The 17,943-nt window shown below is 41.6% G+C and overlaps 1 protein-coding gene across 4 annotated transcripts in view; it reads left to right on the top strand.

Moving 5' to 3' along the window:
* Positions 1-17,943, top strand: part of SEMA6A (semaphorin 6A) — a 126,915-nt gene that overhangs the window by 35,265 nt on the left and 73,707 nt on the right. The window contains exon 1 of one of the 4 annotated variants that reach the window (XM_070517567.1): positions 244-324. The exons of the other annotated variants lie outside the window; for them this stretch is intronic. The gene's annotated coding sequence lies outside the window, so the exon portion shown is untranslated. Of the gene's footprint in view, positions 1-243; positions 325-17,943 lie in introns of those variants that run through there. 4 annotated transcript variants of the gene reach the window in all.

Genomic DNA, 17,943 nt, shown 5'->3' on the forward strand with positions numbered 1-17,943 from the left:
TGTTGTTTGGTGGTTGTTTGCCTGCCAGTGTTTGTTTCACAATTTTATTGCAATGATGTCTTCCCAACATGCTGGCACTTAGTTATTTTTTCTTTTCCTGTTTTGGTCCCACCTCCATGAAATGTACAGTGAGCCTTTGATTGGTCATAGTCCATTCCCAGTTAGCAATGCATCACTGTGTGGACTGAGTTCCCATGACTTTGGCTCTCTAGGACAATGTCTCTTTCTTCACCAAGCTGATGGTAAATATCTGGTCAGCCTCATCTATTTAAAACCAGCCAAGCAGGAATCCTAGTGCTGGGGAGAGGATTCTTTTGTTTGTTTGTAAGTAAACAATGGACTCAGCTCTTCCCAACTAAAATTAAATTCCAATCACTCTTAAAATAATACTAAAGAACTAATCTAATTGCAACAGCTGGGCGGAGGGATATGAAGGCAAATTTACTGGTGCTGGCTGCTGCTTCACCACTCTGCTTAATGTATATTTTCTAACCGATGATTCTAGAGAACTTTTCTGTGCAGAGGAAATTACGTTCCCTGTAGGTAGACAGAGCTGGGTGAACTAAAAGCTAGGTGGGCATCTTTATCTGAAGTCATTTCCTTTTGAGAAAATAGGGTTGAGTTTATTGAGTAATTTGGGGTTGGCATTTAATTTTTTTAGTGTTTTTTTAAAAATGCCTAAAAAGCTACAAGGCTATGCAAAATGATTCGTGCTCTTCTTGCTTTCGAATGACATAGAAGACGCCTGCTGTAAGCAGTCTCAGTATAGGAAAATCAGGATCCATAAAAAATCCAGGGGGTGGGTGTAATCTGTTTTACAAAGTCATCTGTAGGAGGAGTCTCTGAAGCAGAAGCTCCACTCCTCTAGTTCTAATATGACCTATTTAAAAGCTGAACCTTCAGTGAAAGGTGCTGCCTATTTCCAACTTCTCCCTCAGCTCAGTGTCAGCCCCGTTTTTCAGGGTATGTCAGCCTCTGGAATGAGCAGGACATCGGTATGAAAGGGGATGCTCTGTGGCTCCAGTTGAACCCCAGCTGATGGCAGCCTTCTTTCTTGGAGTTTACATTCCCCTCTAATACTCGAAACATGATCAATGCAATTACCCTGTGTTGCTGATTGGATACGAAGTCAGTTATAACCGTATTATTACCTTGATCTCAGTTTCTGATTGTTCAAAATCCAAAGATCATGTGCCTATCGAGAAACTCCTGCTGCTTACTCATAAGTACTCACAACAGCCTCCTTCGACCACTGTGCCTGTTGCTCATCACTGCAGTTTCTATTCATCTCCACCCAAATCCTTCCTGTCCTTTTCCCCTAACCGTTGCAAAGCCAGCTTTGCGTTTGTGCAGACTTGCAGTTCTGCATCCCTCTTGCTACCCAGCTTCCCTGTTTCCTGGCCAGGTCAACGACCTTATTACTGGGTCTAACTTTAGCCTCCCCAGCTGGGTAAATTTACCCCCATCGTCCCGCTTCTTCTTCTCTGCGCTCTGTACTCCTCTCACTTGCGTTAGGGGCTGTCCTATCCCTGGCCCGTCCTGCTTCCTTCCTGCAGGCCACTCTACTCACTACTATCAACATAATGTCTGTGCTTCTCTTTAGACCCTTATTTCCTTATAAAAGGACACATATTTGTATTATGCTAAGTGCTTTTCTCCTCCAGGCCAAGTGGCCTGACTTACCTACGTGTAAAGATGAGTAAGGCATTTCAAATGCTAGGATGCTTAAAATGTGAATTTCTTCAGCTGCTCTTTATTGAGTTATGTTTCTGGTTAAGCTTCTGTAGTCCTTCTAGAAAGGCCTTCTGTTGTAAAAGTATAAAGTTGTCATCTGTTCATTCATTCTTTCAATAACTATGTGTCTGACACGGGGCTCAGCACTGGGTGTCTAGTGGTGAATAAAAAGGATGTGATCCACGGACTCCGGGCCCCACAGCCTAGTGGGGGCAAAAGATAATTCAACCAGGAAGCACAGAAGTGCATTTCCCATTATAGCTTGTGGTCACTAGTCTGAAGGGAAAGAATGGGGTGCCATGAAAAAGAACATTATGGTGAGGAGCGGGTGTCAGAAGCCCACACAGATGGCTTGGTCACAGAATTTCTCTCCAAGGAGGTAACATTTGAAGTAAGACCTGCAGGAGGAGGATGAGCCAGACAGGGCAAGTCAGAAAGAAGAGTTCTCTAGGTAGAGAGAACCTGGGGTGAAAACAGCTCCAGACGAGGAGTTGTAGGGTATTTGAGGATCCAAAACACAGTTTGGCTGGAAGGTGGTGAAGGTGGGTGCAGAGCTCACCTGCAGGGCTGCGGCCTGTGGCCTGTTAGGAAGTTCTGCATGTTGTTCCAAGTGCGCTGGGAAACAGTGAAGGGGGTGACAAGATCTGATTTATGCTGTATACACGTGAAGTTCAGCAAAGGAGTGGTGGCAGCAGAGATGGAGAGAAGGGAAGAAATTCTAGCTGTATTTAGGAAGAATCAGCAAGGTTTGTTGATATAAAGCCATTAGATTCAGTCACCAGTCATCGATGGCCTTTGTGAGAGCAGTTTTGGTGGAGTTACAGGAGAAGGGAAACAGCTATAGAGTGGATGGAGGTCAGGAAGTAAATGCAGGTCGTAGCTGTACCGACCCTTGGCGATTGGCAGTGAAATCAAGGACTTAGCCTTCAAGGGAAGGAAAGATGGAGAGAAAGGTTTTTTTGGAATAGGGAGACAGGAATGTTTATGGGCATGTCAGTGGATTGGGAGAGAATGAAACTACCACAGAAAGGGCAAAGAGATGGGTAGCCTCATAGGGGAGGCTGGAGAGAATGATCTGGAACACAAGTGAAGGAGGAGTCAGCCTTGGATGCAAGTGGACATTGGAGGGAGTGGAACCTGGAGGTGGAGGAAGGAAAGGGGAGGGCTAATGGCCTCCTGGTCTTTGTTTTATCCCCTTGGTGGGACATGAGGCCTCCGTTTAGATGAGAGAAAGAGGTTTTGAAGAGAATAGTAAGGGTTTGGAATCCCTGCTGCCTCACCAATCCAGAGAGGGGCAGCTTTCGAGCAAAAGAAAGGACTGAAGAGCAGTTAGCAGCTTTGCTAAATTTGTTTTGCAGCCCTTCCAAACAGCTATGTGCAATGTTTCTCCAGCGCTGCTGCCTCACTCCAGAGAAAAGTGTGCTGATGTACTTTGGAAAGATTTTCAATAACAAGGGCTTTCTAAATAACTTTCAATTTAACCAGGAAATCGTTCAACCAGAACCCCCTCCCCTAAGTATTCCAGTTAGTCAGAGTTTTACTGAAACATGTCAGTAGTGAAAAATGCAGAAGGTGGCTAAGTAGGGCCGACTTAGAAGGTGTGAGAAGTCCCACGTCTGCACGCAGAGCGACAATGGCAGGGCTCTTCAAAGGCTAGCCATTTCGAACCTGCATCTTGACTGCGTAGGAGCACCATGGGTTAAAAAAGGGAAAAACAAAGAAGGAAACCTACAGTGAAGTGTAGAAAGACAGTCCATTCGGAATATTCCAAGGCACATGTGTTTATTTAGCTGGACAGGGCATTTTGAAATGTTATCTCAGAAATCAACCAATAGCTTTGCATAGTTTGAATGAACAGTTAAAGGGACTCAAATGACCAAAATGTTACCAAATAGGATTTATGTAAAAACAATCCTGTAAGAATGTGTTGCGGTGCATTCACAGGGCCAAGCTAAGGTGTGTTTGTGAGCTGTTGGCAGAGGGCAGGAGAAACCTGATCCTGCGCTTTGTAAATTATAAACTGTTTACACCTGTCATCTCTGTCTGGGTCTCTGCTAATGACACTTTAACAGTTGGCTTATGTATGACAGAGTGCTAAGAGCCAGTGGTTTCAAAGCAACCACATCCAAAGGCATGTTATTGATGTCCACTGGAGTTTGAGGGAAAATAACAGAGTGACATTGATGAGGACTTTACCACCATGTTTTGGGGTTTTTTTAGAAGGGTGGCCCTTGGAAATGTCTCTAGTGGGACAAGAGGGCCTTAACACAGGTAGACAGGTCTGGGCATGCAGTTATCTCATCCAGAGGGACCCAAATGCCTCAGAGACGTTAACTACCCGGTCTCACAATTCCCCAAACTGGAAAAACCAACTGGAAAATGCAGGATTTACTGTCGTATTATTGTCATTGAGTCTCGTCCATCTGATCTGCAAAATTGTGGTAGGAATTGTGTCCTTTTAAAACTTTATTCTCCCTTTTCTCCACTCCAGATCCACCCCATTCTCACTGCCCCCCCCCTCCCCCCGCCATCTCTAGTACAAAGCCCGGCACGTAAGCTAATAGGCACTTACTAAATGTTGAGTGAATTTAAGATTTAGGAAATGACTATGATTAGAGGGCAGTACACATAGTAGTTAAGAATGTGGGCTTTGGAGCCAGCTTGCCAGGGTTCAAATCCATGCTGCCCCACTTACTAATGTGAGACCTTAGGAAGTCTCCTCACCTGTAAAATAGGGATAATAGCATGTATCTCAAGGTGTCGGTCAAGGGGATTAAATGAGTCACTACCCATAAAGAGTTAGATCTGAGCCTGACTTATGGTTACCACACAATAAAATGCTATTATTATTTTGCAAAAATAAACTCCTCTTGGGCAGAGGGAGCCCCTTTGAGAATATACCATTTAAAATAAAGGCAAGCAGGTATTTTGGGTCACTGATTAAGATTCTACAACTTTTGCGTTTTCAGTGGCCTGTTTTTAAAGGTAAAAAATTTAGATTAATATGGGTTTTTACTCTTCAGAAGTCCCAAAGGGTTTTAAATAAAATTGTGTACAATTTTATTTAAAATAAAACAATATGAATCTTTTTAAAATATAAGTTAAGCCTCTAAAATATTTTTTCCTCTAAAAAGAAACCTTACCAGATTCTGTTTCCTTTTGGAAACAAATTCACATCTGGGATGCCAAATTTCAGTCTTAATACAGTATGGAACAGCTGAGTTATAATTTTTTAACCTCCCAGAACACACAGAATTCTGATGGGAACATGGGAAAGGACATTTATCTTTTCAGCTGCATGAAAATGAAACCCATAATATTTTAGTGAACTAAAAGAAAAATACATATTAAAAATTAAGACCATGTGTAACAGGGAGTGTCTAAATAGCTACAACACTGGAATTTGTACAATTACCCTATCATACAGATTATAATGTCCTTTACCAGTTATTGGAAGCAGTAGTGCCTTTTACATTAGAATTAAAGTAAACAGTGCTTATTTTCATTTTAAGATATTTAAGAGTTACAACACTTAGTTTAAATGGATGTATGTGCAGCCATATTGAATTACAGCTACTTTCTGATCAGGAAAGCAAAACAAAGCACTCAAAGAAAAGGGTGACATGCTGATTAAAACTTCTCACTTAATCCCTAGTTTTAGACCATACAACAGCTCTCTTATAGCTGTGTCTCAAGATATTCCAATAACTGGTTGAAAAATAAACTATTCAGTTAATCACTATTCACACTAACTAGGTTCTTTATTCACACTGGCTAGATTTGTTTTTGTTGTTGTTGTTTTGTTTTAATGCCTGAGGTTAATAACACCCTTAGAGACTAGCTACATGTCCACCCAGGACCGGCAAAGCCTTGGCTTATTATTATGCTAGTTTCACAACAAGAATCCATTAGTTAATTTAACATAGCCAGAGAAAAACTCATTTGTCTCCTTCAATGTGTTTCACAGTCAAAGTGACACAGGGTCAGGCATTATCTGGTGGAGGGGGACAGTGAAATTAAAGTCTCTGGGTACCCGCCATTCACAGCAGTAGAATGGACGATTATCAGGCTGGATATAATTATAGAGCCACAGCAGTCCCCCACAATACACTGGCTATCTGCCTAGCACAAAGGTTTAGATCCTTAATTTGTTGCAGGCCAGAGCATCTATGAAGGAGCAATGTATTTTTGTGAACCATCAATCACAGCTTAGATAGGCAACTGCTGCTGTTTGCATTTTGGAGGCTTGGCAACTGTTAAGATTCTGCCTAGTTTTGGGACAGAAAGATAGGACACAGGGCTTTGGGAAGGCTTTTAGTGGCAGATGATGACACTTCTGCCAAGGTCCTATCGCAGGCTCATTAGTTGAGTGGATATTTGAGCCTCATCAGTTTCAAAGGTATGCTTATATACAAAGTCATCCATTTCATTAAGTTAATTTACCTGAGCTGGCTTTCCTGATAATCAACTGCTTCTGCAGTACAGCTTGATACTGTAAAGGTAAATGAGGAGGAGATGGGGCGAGGGGCATTGATCAAAGAGTTCTGGGGTCTCTGTGGTTGTACTTTCCTTTAATTGGGCCCTTCCAGAAATCCACATCTTATCCTAAGTGAGAAACATGGCAGGAAGTTTACAAAGGCTTGTTATTCACTTTTGGTTTCAAAGGATGAAGTTGGAAAATGAGAAAGAGATCGTGTGCTATGGTAATCACTTAAGAATAGTGTCCAATTGTTAAGAAAGGAAATGGAGGAAGGAAAAGGAAGCGGCAGAAAGGGCTACATTTGTTGATTAGGTGTTTAACCTCCAGTGATCCTGGAGAGTGTAAATTGCTTTACAGCTAGATTCACTTAAATGATATGACCTAAAGGAAATTGTATCTGCAACTTATATCCTGCAAGAAGTTGTTAATTAAAGAAAAATCTGTATTCCTCTCCCTCCCTTTTTTTGGTTCTCCAAGTTTCCTCTTTGTTCCTTTTTAAATAAGCTTTTGTTTTGTGATATTTAGACTTGAGTGTTATTAAATTAATGACTCGAGTTGGACTTCAGCCTGTGACATTAGTTGAGAGCTATTTGGATGTTAAAGTTTAATCTTATCTAAGGTTTTGTGGTCTCAGGGTGGACTTTTAACAGAAAGCTGTTACTAACTTTCACACCATGCTGTTAACTCTAAGACAACTAATTAGACTTCAGCAGAAGCAACTGGTTAGACAAAGAGAAATGAAACAGCACTTGTTACCTACCCTTTCTCCTAGCACATTGCTTGAACATCAGCTCTCAGGAAGAAGATGGATAAAAATTCCTTCTCCAATCTGATTTATACTTTCACCTTTTCATGGCCTATTGCGTATAAAAGAGCCCTTTCTGAAAGTATTTAGGTGAGAAATATTTCTCTACATGTAGGAAAAAAGCCCATAGATTTCCTTGCATTGAATCATTAGACACAGTTTATTTTATCTTATTTTATTTAGCATGCTCCAAATTCATTTGTTTAACTTGGCAATAACCATCTTTTAGCCACGTTCAATTTCCTTTATCCAGCATCTTGGAGGATCCAACTCCACCCATTTTTTAGGGCAGAAATGTTCAATTGCTTGGTTCTGATGACAAAATGTTTAATGCCAAGTATGACTGTGAAGAATTAACCTCTGTTTGAATTGATATTTTGCTGGTAGGAGGTTTAAGTAACAATTTAAACTTCATTGTCAGGAGTAGATAAAATAAATATCATCATCTTTTCACACCCAAGGGATTCTGAGCCAGTTATATCTTTCTCAGTTCTTATTTCATTGTCCATATAATTGAATAAAATATCTACTCTAATGCAATATTAAGGTCACAGATTTAATAATACAGAACTTGGGGAATGCAAAATTTGCTTTTCTCAAGATAGCAATTTCTTCCACGTGCTGGGCATTATGTGCACTTAAGCTATGCGTTCAGCGAGGTAACTAGGTCAGGGACCTTGTAGAACATGGAGGTGTTCGTGTTACTGTACGAATACGAGCATCTTACATTTCATGTATATTTCAAGAGCCTGTATTTGCAAGTAGAAAGGCAAACACTGTGTCAGTTGCTGTGTGTTACCAGGCATGTGTACATAACAGGGTTTCTGAGACCAGCTAGCACTGAGGCCTTTAAAAAAGAAAGTCGGGTGCAATCTGTAGTAACTGCTTTAAGGCTCCAATCTATTATGAAGTAAGCTGAGTAGGTAAATCTAAGCCTTTCTGGAACAAGTAAAACTTAAAATATATAGCATTTTTCTTGTAGTACATATGTATTTGTACTCTATCTTGAATTTGTCATTGACATATCTGTCTTCCCCATAAATTGTAAATCCTCTGAAGACAGAGATTGTGTATTCGATTATTCATTCATTCATCCATTTATTTATCCATCAAACATTTGTTAGCCCTCACCAGGTTCACTGTCTAGTGGTGTGAGCAGATTAGTAAACAAATAATGTCAATTTGATTGTTATGATAGAGCTCTTTCATGTGGAAGAAAAGAGAGAGACATTAGTGATTAACTGTCAGTGGGGATCAGGGAAGACTTCACAGAGGAGGTGACCTTTGAAGAGTGTCTTAAGAGAAGGGTTGCAATTCCCAAGACAGAAAAAAAGAATGAGATAGAGAAATGAGGTGGGTGGGGTGAGGAGGATGGCAGTGGGAAAGCACTGGAAAAAAATACACTAGTTGAGGGAAGAGTAGCACAAGAAACAAAGAGTCGGAAGGAGAGAAGAAAAGAAAGCAAAAGAAAATCCAGTAAGAGCTATTCTTCTGTCAAGTTCCTCTAATTCAATTTAATTGTGAGACATTCTCAACCTTATTGTTAGGGGCAGTTCCTTGAACCCCTGGTGTATATTCTTAATCCTGAGCAGAAGGCAGGAAAGCCAAGGCGCTAGGGCAGCGTGCTCACCTAGGACTGCTAGGTGAGAAGATTCCAGAGAGGTTCCTAATGCTGCTTCCTCCCCAAGCTCTTGTACGTCACCCATCCCTCATCTTTGTGCTGACCACAGGGCCTGAGACTGCGTCTTGCTCATCAATGAAGACAATAAATACTCAACTTAACTTGCTGAAAATAAATAGAAGTAGAAGGGCCCTTCTCTTTGAGGTGTTTGCAATGTAGTTGGGGAGAGAGAGAGAGGAGCCAGGTAGATGACGACTAACACCAGTGACCACAGGCTGTTCCTCCTGTTTACGTTGACCTGGCCCTGAAAAACGCATTATAAAAAACGCAACCCTCCCTGCCCCAAAAGAGTAATTTAGACTTCCGTGAAATTTTGGTTAAGCACCAAACTGCAGTTACCGTCTTCTCAGAATGGCAGCCACGCATAAGTAAAACAAAATATGGGCAACTCCCAGGCAAGACACTGAGGGCTATGGCTGGGAAGTCTTGGGGAAAGGGGAAAATTAAAACTACAGTGAGGAAGTATTTTTAGGAACCAAGTGATGCATAAGTGTACAAAGTTCAAAATGCTGAAACACGAGGATATTTACGAGTTTCCAAATGCCAACGCCAAGAACAAAGGGGATTGAGAAGAAAATGGAAGCATACATTTATGCTTCCAAGGGCTTTTAATCCAAATGGCAACTTGATGAAGAGAAAGCATCATCGTCCCACTTTACCGTGGAGGAAGCTGAGGCTTACAGAGATTAAATAACTAACCCAAGGCCACTTAGCCACGGACAGAAGGAATAGGAAGGAAACCCACTAGAATATGCACTCCATGAAAGCAGAGACTTCTTTTGTGCACTGAGGAATCCTCAGTGCCTAGTACATGCCTGGCACACAGTAGGTGTTCAATAAATATTTTCTGAAACAACCCAGACTTCAAAGCCTGTGTCTACAAAGCAGTCACGGTTGGGTTAGCCACAGGGAAGACAAACTTTTCTACTTGCTCCTGGGATAAAGAATTACCTAGATAGGCAAGTGGGTAGACATTCCCTTGAAATAAATAACAAACTAAAAGCAGTCAAAACAAACAAGATAAAGAAGATGAAGAGTTAAGAGACAGTATCGGCTAGGTCTTTACCCAAAATATTTTTTTCTTGTACTAGTAGGAAAATGTTTTCCTTGTCATTGCAACAATAGCTAAGACAAAACATAGAACATCTGACTCCTAAAGAATATCTTCTAAAAATTGTGTGTGTGTGCATGTAGTCATGCACACATTCTGTAGGAGGTTAGGAACCTGTGAAAATAAATGGTTACATTGAAAGATGTCTTTAACCTTAACTGTAGCATTTGCTAGTGGAAACTCTGTAATTACTGTTGTGTTTTTGGTGGTGACTGTTCATGATTTTTTTTAAAGGTCTGACAGCTGCCCTCTTGATATTTATGTGTTTCTTGTTAGGGAGTCCGAGATTCACAACCCTGAGCTTGTAATGAGGAAAAGAAGACAATACAAATAACATGAAAAGCAGTATGAATTGGATATCGCCAGAGAGACAAATCACATATTCTATGCTGCTTTAATTGGAAAACAGTTCTTTCATGGGGTTACTTTCTCTTCAGCTGAGATAATTAAGTCTGGGCTGACACTGGTGACCAGCTACTGATGATATATAGTCAGTTACTAACAATGCAGCAATCAGTAATCAAAATTTATATTTCCCAGGTTACCAGGGCACAGTTGAAGAAAAAAGCCGTTTTGATAAGGCCACGAGATTGGCTTCCTAACGCAGTATTCACATGGCCTCTACTCCATAGCATCTGGGTGGGTTAATTAGGCCTGCTTTATTTCAACTCTGTCATAAAAGAGAACATACCTTTTGTCTGTGTTTACATTAAAAATACTTTGCAAGCCCCATGCTGGAAAAGAAGTTTCTGCATGGCTCCTTGTAATTTTTAATGGACTAAATTATATTTTGTTAGTGGTTTGGCACGAGGGTAGGTGGGCACAAAGCAAACGTAGAAATTTTAAAAGGCACTCCATGAAGCTGGCACAAGTACCAGTTTTTTGAATCTTGATTAACTATCCCTGGCTGTAGCTAAAGGCGTTGAAATGGAAGGGATTAGGATTGTAATTTGGATACCATTTGTGTTTGTATCAGCAGTTCTCAAACTTGCTTGCTCACTGGAGTCACCTGGGGATCTACTAAAATTTCCAAAGCCCAGGTCAAACCCCAGGGCCAGTTAAGTCACAATCTCTGGGTGTGGGGCATGAGCCTCCTTAATTTGTGAAGCTCTCCAGGCGATTCTAATGTGCAGGCAAGTTTGGAAACCCCTGGTTTATACTCACACTATGATCTATATTTTGCATTTACCTATGGACAGAGCAGCATGTACTGGTGGAGGGAGGACAAGAGAACAAGCGTGTTCCAATGGGCAGCACTTGCCTCCAAGTTTCAAGTTGGAGTTGAAACTGGAATGAGAAACTACTGTCTCTCACCCCGGTGAGAGGCCTTAAGCTCCAAGAAGAGGAGCATAATGCGGCCCACCCAGCGAGAGAAGCAACTTCACAGAGGTTGAAATGGACTCTGGGGAGAAGGGGAACTGATGAGGAAGAAATGAGCTTTTGTCCGTATCTCAGCACCTAGCTCAGTCTTTGCTGAATAAATGAGTAAAAAGAAGAGAAAGGAGGAGACCGTTGCTTGTAGCTCACCTCCCAGAAAGGGATGCTGGGATAGGATGAAGGATACTTTCCATGGATCCTGTCCCGGGACAGTGGGTCGCTCTCCACTCTGCCCTCTCGGCTCATCTGATCAAGTCTTGTTTTCTTTCTAGTTTAGTCAATGGCCCCACTTCTCTGGGATAGTCTAAGATGACCATTCCCAGAAGAGAACACTCACTCCCCTTCTCAAAAGTCAGGCGTCCTTTGGGGATGCTTCAGAAGCAGCCTCTGGCCTTCCTTTGCCACAGGAGATGAATGCCAAGAAGGGGCAGTGATGCCAGAGAACACGGCAGCAGGAGCCTGCCCAGAAATGAATGTGCAAATAGAAGGGAAAAAAGGTTTCCATACACAGCACTGGAATCTTGTTTATGGAAAATGAAATAAAAAATATGAAGAGTATTTGCTTTGACCTCATCTGATTCTTTGTATCTGACTTCATTGCGCCCTGCTTTCTGAGTTTGTTACATTTTTATTTCAAAGCTAATAAATGAGGCAGCCATTCATATGGCATGCGGGTGGGTTTATGGTGTTGTATAAACTACCAGCCACCATATATATCCACCTGGGTCAGAGATAAACTGAAGTTATCACTACTGACACTACAATGCCTATAAACTTCCCTCATCCTCATCTTGTATTCTGGAACATTACCATTGGCTGAACATATTGTGAAAGGACGGGATCCTGGGAAAAACTATGGGAATTGGCAGGTATGAATAGGCCTGAGTTCCAGGATTGCCTCTGGAGACATAGACTAAAAAAAATAATAATTAGTTTTGTTTTATTCCAAAAGTGAAACACATGCACAAGAAAAAAATTCAAAAAGGCGTAAATGAGTACAACATAAAAAGTGAGTTTCTTTCCCACATCTGACGCCCAGTCCTCCTTCTCAGACAACCACTGTTACTAGTTGCTTGTGTGATGGAACTGAAATATTCACAACACTTTTTAAAAATCAGTCAGACTTGGCTTGTATTTCAATTTTCATTAAAAAAATTGCTCCTTTTACAATCACTGTAGAACTCAATGTGCTGATATTTAAAAATAATCAAAGCTACTAAATCAAAATCAACAAATATTTAACAAGTACCTTCAATGTACAAGATGTTGCCTGAAGCAAGCCATTGCTAATGAGGATTTTACACGTATATTTCATATTTTTTCCGGTGCATAATCAACTAATCTAATTTTATGCCTTTGTTTTAAATCCTTTTCTCAGAAACAAAGGTCATCGCTGTCTTGCCCCGCACCTCCACCCCTCCTCTAACTTCTCAGCCTTTCATACATTCTCTAATTTGAGATCTGTTTTAAGCCCAGACATCTAGGTGAGTGGTACGTTCTGGCCAGAGTACCATCTCTCATACCTTGCCCAGTTGGATTGGCTCAAGGATCTAATATTCCCAAAAGAAATAAAACTTCTCTGAGTCGCAAAAGAAGAGGAGCTGTAGCGTTCTCTGCTCAAAGACATATATTGAAGGATGAGAGATGGTTCAAGACAGAGCCGACGTCTCCACCCATGTCTTGTCTGCGAAGGGGGAAACACCCCTATTCTGTAGCCCACTGAGGCATTCTGGACCGATTGCACAGATGAGAGCCCCATAGCCCCCTCCAACTCCAGACAGCAACATCTGTATGTTTTCTCTCCAGCTGGCTGGCCCAGCTGTTCTGGTATCAGGAGAAAGTTATGAGTCACTGGGAAGGGATTTGAGACAAGAGCAGAGTTAAATCATCTCTTGGGCTCTGTATGTCATTGGCAATTGAGCCTTAGTAACAAGCCAGTTGATGACATTCATCTCCAGGAAGGCCACACACCAGAGGTTAACTTTGTATCCCACACTTCAAGACCTTCTCTGAGCTTTGCAGAGATGGGAAGAAGTGGGCAGCATGGGTGTTGTATGTTCCCACCCCAAAAGACTTGGTTATTGTCAATGATACTCATTAGGTTATGACCTTCTCTCTTTTTGCTTACACTTTTTGGCTGCCGACCTAATGCCTGTACAAAGCTGGTCAAACTGAGATCCTGAATGAATGAGGCCTGGCCAAAGCCTCAGGACTTTCTCTTTGCTTATTTGATTCCGGGCACATTATTTCATCAACAAAGCTGTATGGTCAGCCTCCAGCAAGAGCTTGAGTCAACAGCAGGATTTTGCTGGACCATCTGTAGTTTCCTGCTTTAAGGAGTGTTTCCTCAGTATGTGGCAGGAAGGACTTGTCAGAGGATCCAAGAATCATAGGCAGTCAGGCTCTCCACTGGGACCTTAAATGTTGTCTAGTCTAGCCCCACATGCGATGTCTAGCTCCCCTGGACAATATTTCTTCCACCCCAGCCCTCATCTGGTCTCCCATCCCCTTAGGTAGGCTAGTCCATGTTTGTGCTACTGGGACTATTAGAAAGTTCCTCCTTATTTATTTATTTATTTATTTATTTTATTTTGCTGAGGAAGACTTGCCCTGAGCTAACATCTGTGCCAGTCTCCCTCTATTTTGTATGTGGGTTGCTACCACAGCATGGCCACCAAGGAGTAGTATGGGTTCATGCCTGGGAACTGAACCCAGGCTGCCAAAGCAGAGCATGCCAAACTTAACCACTAGGCCATGGGCCCACCCCCTAGTTCCTCCTTATTTTGAGCATTGATTATCTCCTTATAATTTCAGCCCATTTATCTTAGTTTTGCCCTAGTAACTGTCTTCCAGGTTTCTCTTCAAATATCTGAAAATGCCTATCCTTACTCCTTGCATCTCCGCTTTTCTTTGTTTTAACACTGACTTGTCAAAAATTATTCTGATGCTCTTTCTTGGGGTAACATTTATTCATTATTCAATAAATATATGTTGAGAGTTCATTGTGTAGAAAGCTTTGTCCCAGAACATAGAGATACAACAATTAACAAGACAAACTTGCCCATATAAAGCTTACATTCTAGTGGAGGGGAGGGACAGACAAAAGCAAATAAAAATATAAATGTGGAAATATGAACTAGGGACAAATCCATTACAGAAATATCGAATAAAGTGATGAAAAAGAAGGCATTGGGTTATTTGGGGGGGGTCAGGGAAGGGCTATTTAAGGAAGTGACATTTTAACTGAGTTCTGATTGACAGAAGTGAGGCAGCTACATGAAGACTGGGGTGAGGGAAAGATTATTCCAAGTGGAGGGAGCAGCTAGTCCATAAGGCAGGAATGAGAGCTGTGTGTTTGAGGAAAGCCAGGCAGGGCTGTTGGAGCAGGGTGGAAAATGGAGGAATGGAACAAGATGGAGTTAGGGAGATAGGTGGCCCTTTTTGCAGCCAGGATAGGGGGTTTCAACTTTGTTTCAAATGCCATAAGAAGTCACTACAGAGTTTTATGCGGGGAAGGACGTGATCTGATCCATGTTTTTGAAAGACCATCAGTTGCTGTGTGGAGAGTAGTGGATAGAGGGCCAAGTGGAAGTAGGGATTCTAATTAGGAAGCTACCGCAGTCATCCAGGCAGGAGTGAGGGTGGCTCAGACAATCAGAGGTAGCATGTAGAGAAGTGGACAGATCGGGCATGTGTTTGGGTTGTAAAATCAATATCTGGATGTTCTCTCAGTTGTCTGAACTCTCCTAATATTTCTTTTTATGTTCATATTGCTTTCTACTTTGTTATAGCTGCTCATGTACTATCTCCCACAGCGGTCTAGGGACTTCTTAAGGGAAGAACCCATGACTGAGCCCATGTCCTCCCTATCCCCCACTGCACCAGCACAGGCCCTGCTTGACGTATTAGACTTACCCATTTCTTGAGTGAATGAATGAGTGAGTGAGTGATGGTGGACCACTAGCAAAGGCAGTTTCTTATTTTATTGAACATGGAAAATAAACTCCTCTCAATGCCCACACACTTGTGTGATATTTTCTCATGGCTCATGTTCTTATTGGTAACTCCCAAAACGTTAAAGAAGTAATCCAATGATGTACAAAAGCAAAGCTCCTTTGAAATAGAATTACTTGCAAAATAATGGAAAAATTACCAGTAGTGACTCTCAGCCTTCAAATATATCTTTTGTTTGAGAAAGGAGGAGGCATCCTTATATCCCTCACTTTCGGGTGGTTAAGCAATGTCCCAGCTTGGGTGATCTTGCCCAGGTGCCATGCAGCACCTTGCTCCCTCCTCATTGAAGATTCCGGAGCACACTCAGCCCTTCTTTCATGTCTTAGTGCTGCTGGAAAGGGCTGATTAAATAGATATGCAAAGAACACATCTGCCTATTCTTGCATAACACTTCAGAATGACTTTTCTTTTTTTACTCTTTGGAGAGATGAAGACTATGTTAACGGAACAGGAAGAATATTGCTATTTGAGTAGAAAATTATTCTGCCTTAGTCTTTCAGTTACTCAAAGTGAACCTGGGGAATCTCCCTTTCAAACAGAAGTGCATGCCTTATTCCCTCTCCATGTGTTCCATAGCTGTGTTTTTTCCATCTGACTGCTCAGACCTTCGAATCCTTGCTAGTAAAAGCCTGGATGACCCAGATGGATGGACCTCTGTGCTTTCCAGTAACCAGGGGATGAGTAGCTTTCAGAGCCATCTCTGCCTTTCCTGGGCTTCCATTTCCTCCCCATGAAAGGCAAGCATGTGCGTGCAGAGCTCCCCGTGCTCTCCTGGGGTGACCAGCTGCCTGGGCACGCCTGCTGGGCTGGGCACGGGTCTCACACTCGCTTTCTCTCTGATTTATTGCCTCCCTTTTGTCTGACCCTCAGCACTTTAATTTGGTTTCTGCCGGTCACACTCAAGCTTATTGGATAATTTCGCTTTTCCCCCTGATTCTGGTCTTTCTCGCAAAGATTGTAATTACAGTGATTGTCTGCTGGGCTATTAATTATGGGAATTGTGATTTATTTATTTATTTATTTATTTTTAGATTCAGAGGTTAATTGGTGATAACCGTGTGCTGTTTACCCCCGAGATAATTTGGATTGCAGTGATTAACCTTGTGTCCAGGTTATCTGCTATTAACCACTTGCTTCCATTTTATCTCAGAGTTAGAATTGATTACCATTGTGCCTGATGCCCAGTGTCCATTTTGTGAGAAAGGAGAAGGACAGTTTGCAGAGGGGCTTCTCAGAGAGGAAGGGAAGAGAGTATGTTCCCAACTCTACCACCCCCACCCATTGCCCAGAATAACAGTTGTCCTCCCAAAAGAGTCTTGAAATTCAAATTCTTCATTTTATTAATTAATTCTTCAACTTACTGGTATTACCTATGAAAAGAAAGTTGCAGGTAATTGAAAATTAAAGGCAGGTCCATATAACAAAGTAGAGGGCAGATACTGCCAGCTGACAATTCCCTCTGATTACAGGGATTGGAAGAAGCCATTACTAGGGTCATTCCATGGGGGAGAGAAAGATTATAGGCTGCAGACGTTATGGACATTCTTTTGGAGGAACCACCACCAACTGCACAAAACAGCCTGTGAAGTCTACCCATTTAACACAGAGAGAAGAGAGAGTGCTGAACTGCGTGGAGTTGGCTGTCAGATGGGAGTTAAAATGAAGTTCACCTAGGTGGGGGGCTGCTGAGCCTGGTGAGGCAGTCACTTCTGCTCTTGCTGGATTTTATTGTTTAGCCATGAGAGGCTTTGAGAGCCTCTCTACCACGATCACCTCTGCTTTGTGGCATCGCTCATTTTGCGGAAACCTGTTCTTGTTAGTCCCTTGTGTGGATAGGAGCCTGGAACCTTGTCATTATAAGCACAGAAGAGAGGAAATTAAGACTAGATGACTCAGTCAGCACTTCCTAATCTCTGAATTACTAGTAAAATATGATGTATGTTTTCAAAAATAAATAAAATAAGATCACATTTTTTTAATTCTATGAGAATTTGACAATACACTGTGGGATATTTAGAGAGCTCCTGGGTTTAGCAAAACCAGTGTTTGGAATTCTGCTCTAAAGGATCTCCTTTCTCCTCCTTTTTTATCCTGTTTTTAATCTCTTTAGGGATGAAGGAATATAGTTCCACAGTCTCTTTTTTTTGAAACCATTGGAACAGATGTGTTTCAGAATTTTCAATTTTTCAGATTTTAGAAAACTAACGTGGGACCTATACCCCAGAAGGGACAACATCCAGTAACCAAACCCACTAATATTTTTGCAGTGAAATGTATAAATAGTCATACTAAAAGGGATAAACAAAGACTATATAAATGGCCTCATACCTGTTCAGGTCAAGTTTTGTCACCAAATGAATAGGAAAAAACTTTTTTTTTTTAATTTTGTAATTGCAAATAAGAGATTGTGTATCTGTATATCCAAAATCAACTTCATCTAGATCTAGAGGAACAGACAAAAGTGAATCTTGTTCACCTTTAAACTTACAGAGACATGAGGCAGGTTTAAAAACAACTACTGCCACCGAAATAGTGCATCCAGATGCTGACCCTGCATCTCAGGGATCAGGACTTTAAGCCTGTTTCTGTACTGTGACCTCTGAGTCACCTGTGTAAGGAATTAAGTTAGTAAGTGGTACAGACATTTAAACAAACTCATCGTTTCCTGGAACTTAACTCCTGTTGGCCTTAAGGAAGTCTATTTTCAGGATGTTCGGAAATAGTTATTAATTTTGAGGATA

The sequence above is a fragment of the Equus asinus genome, chromosome 9, assembly GCF_041296235.1.
Source record: "Equus asinus isolate D_3611 breed Donkey chromosome 9, EquAss-T2T_v2, whole genome shotgun sequence".
Taxonomy (NCBI): Eukaryota; Metazoa; Chordata; class Mammalia; order Perissodactyla; family Equidae; genus Equus; species Equus asinus.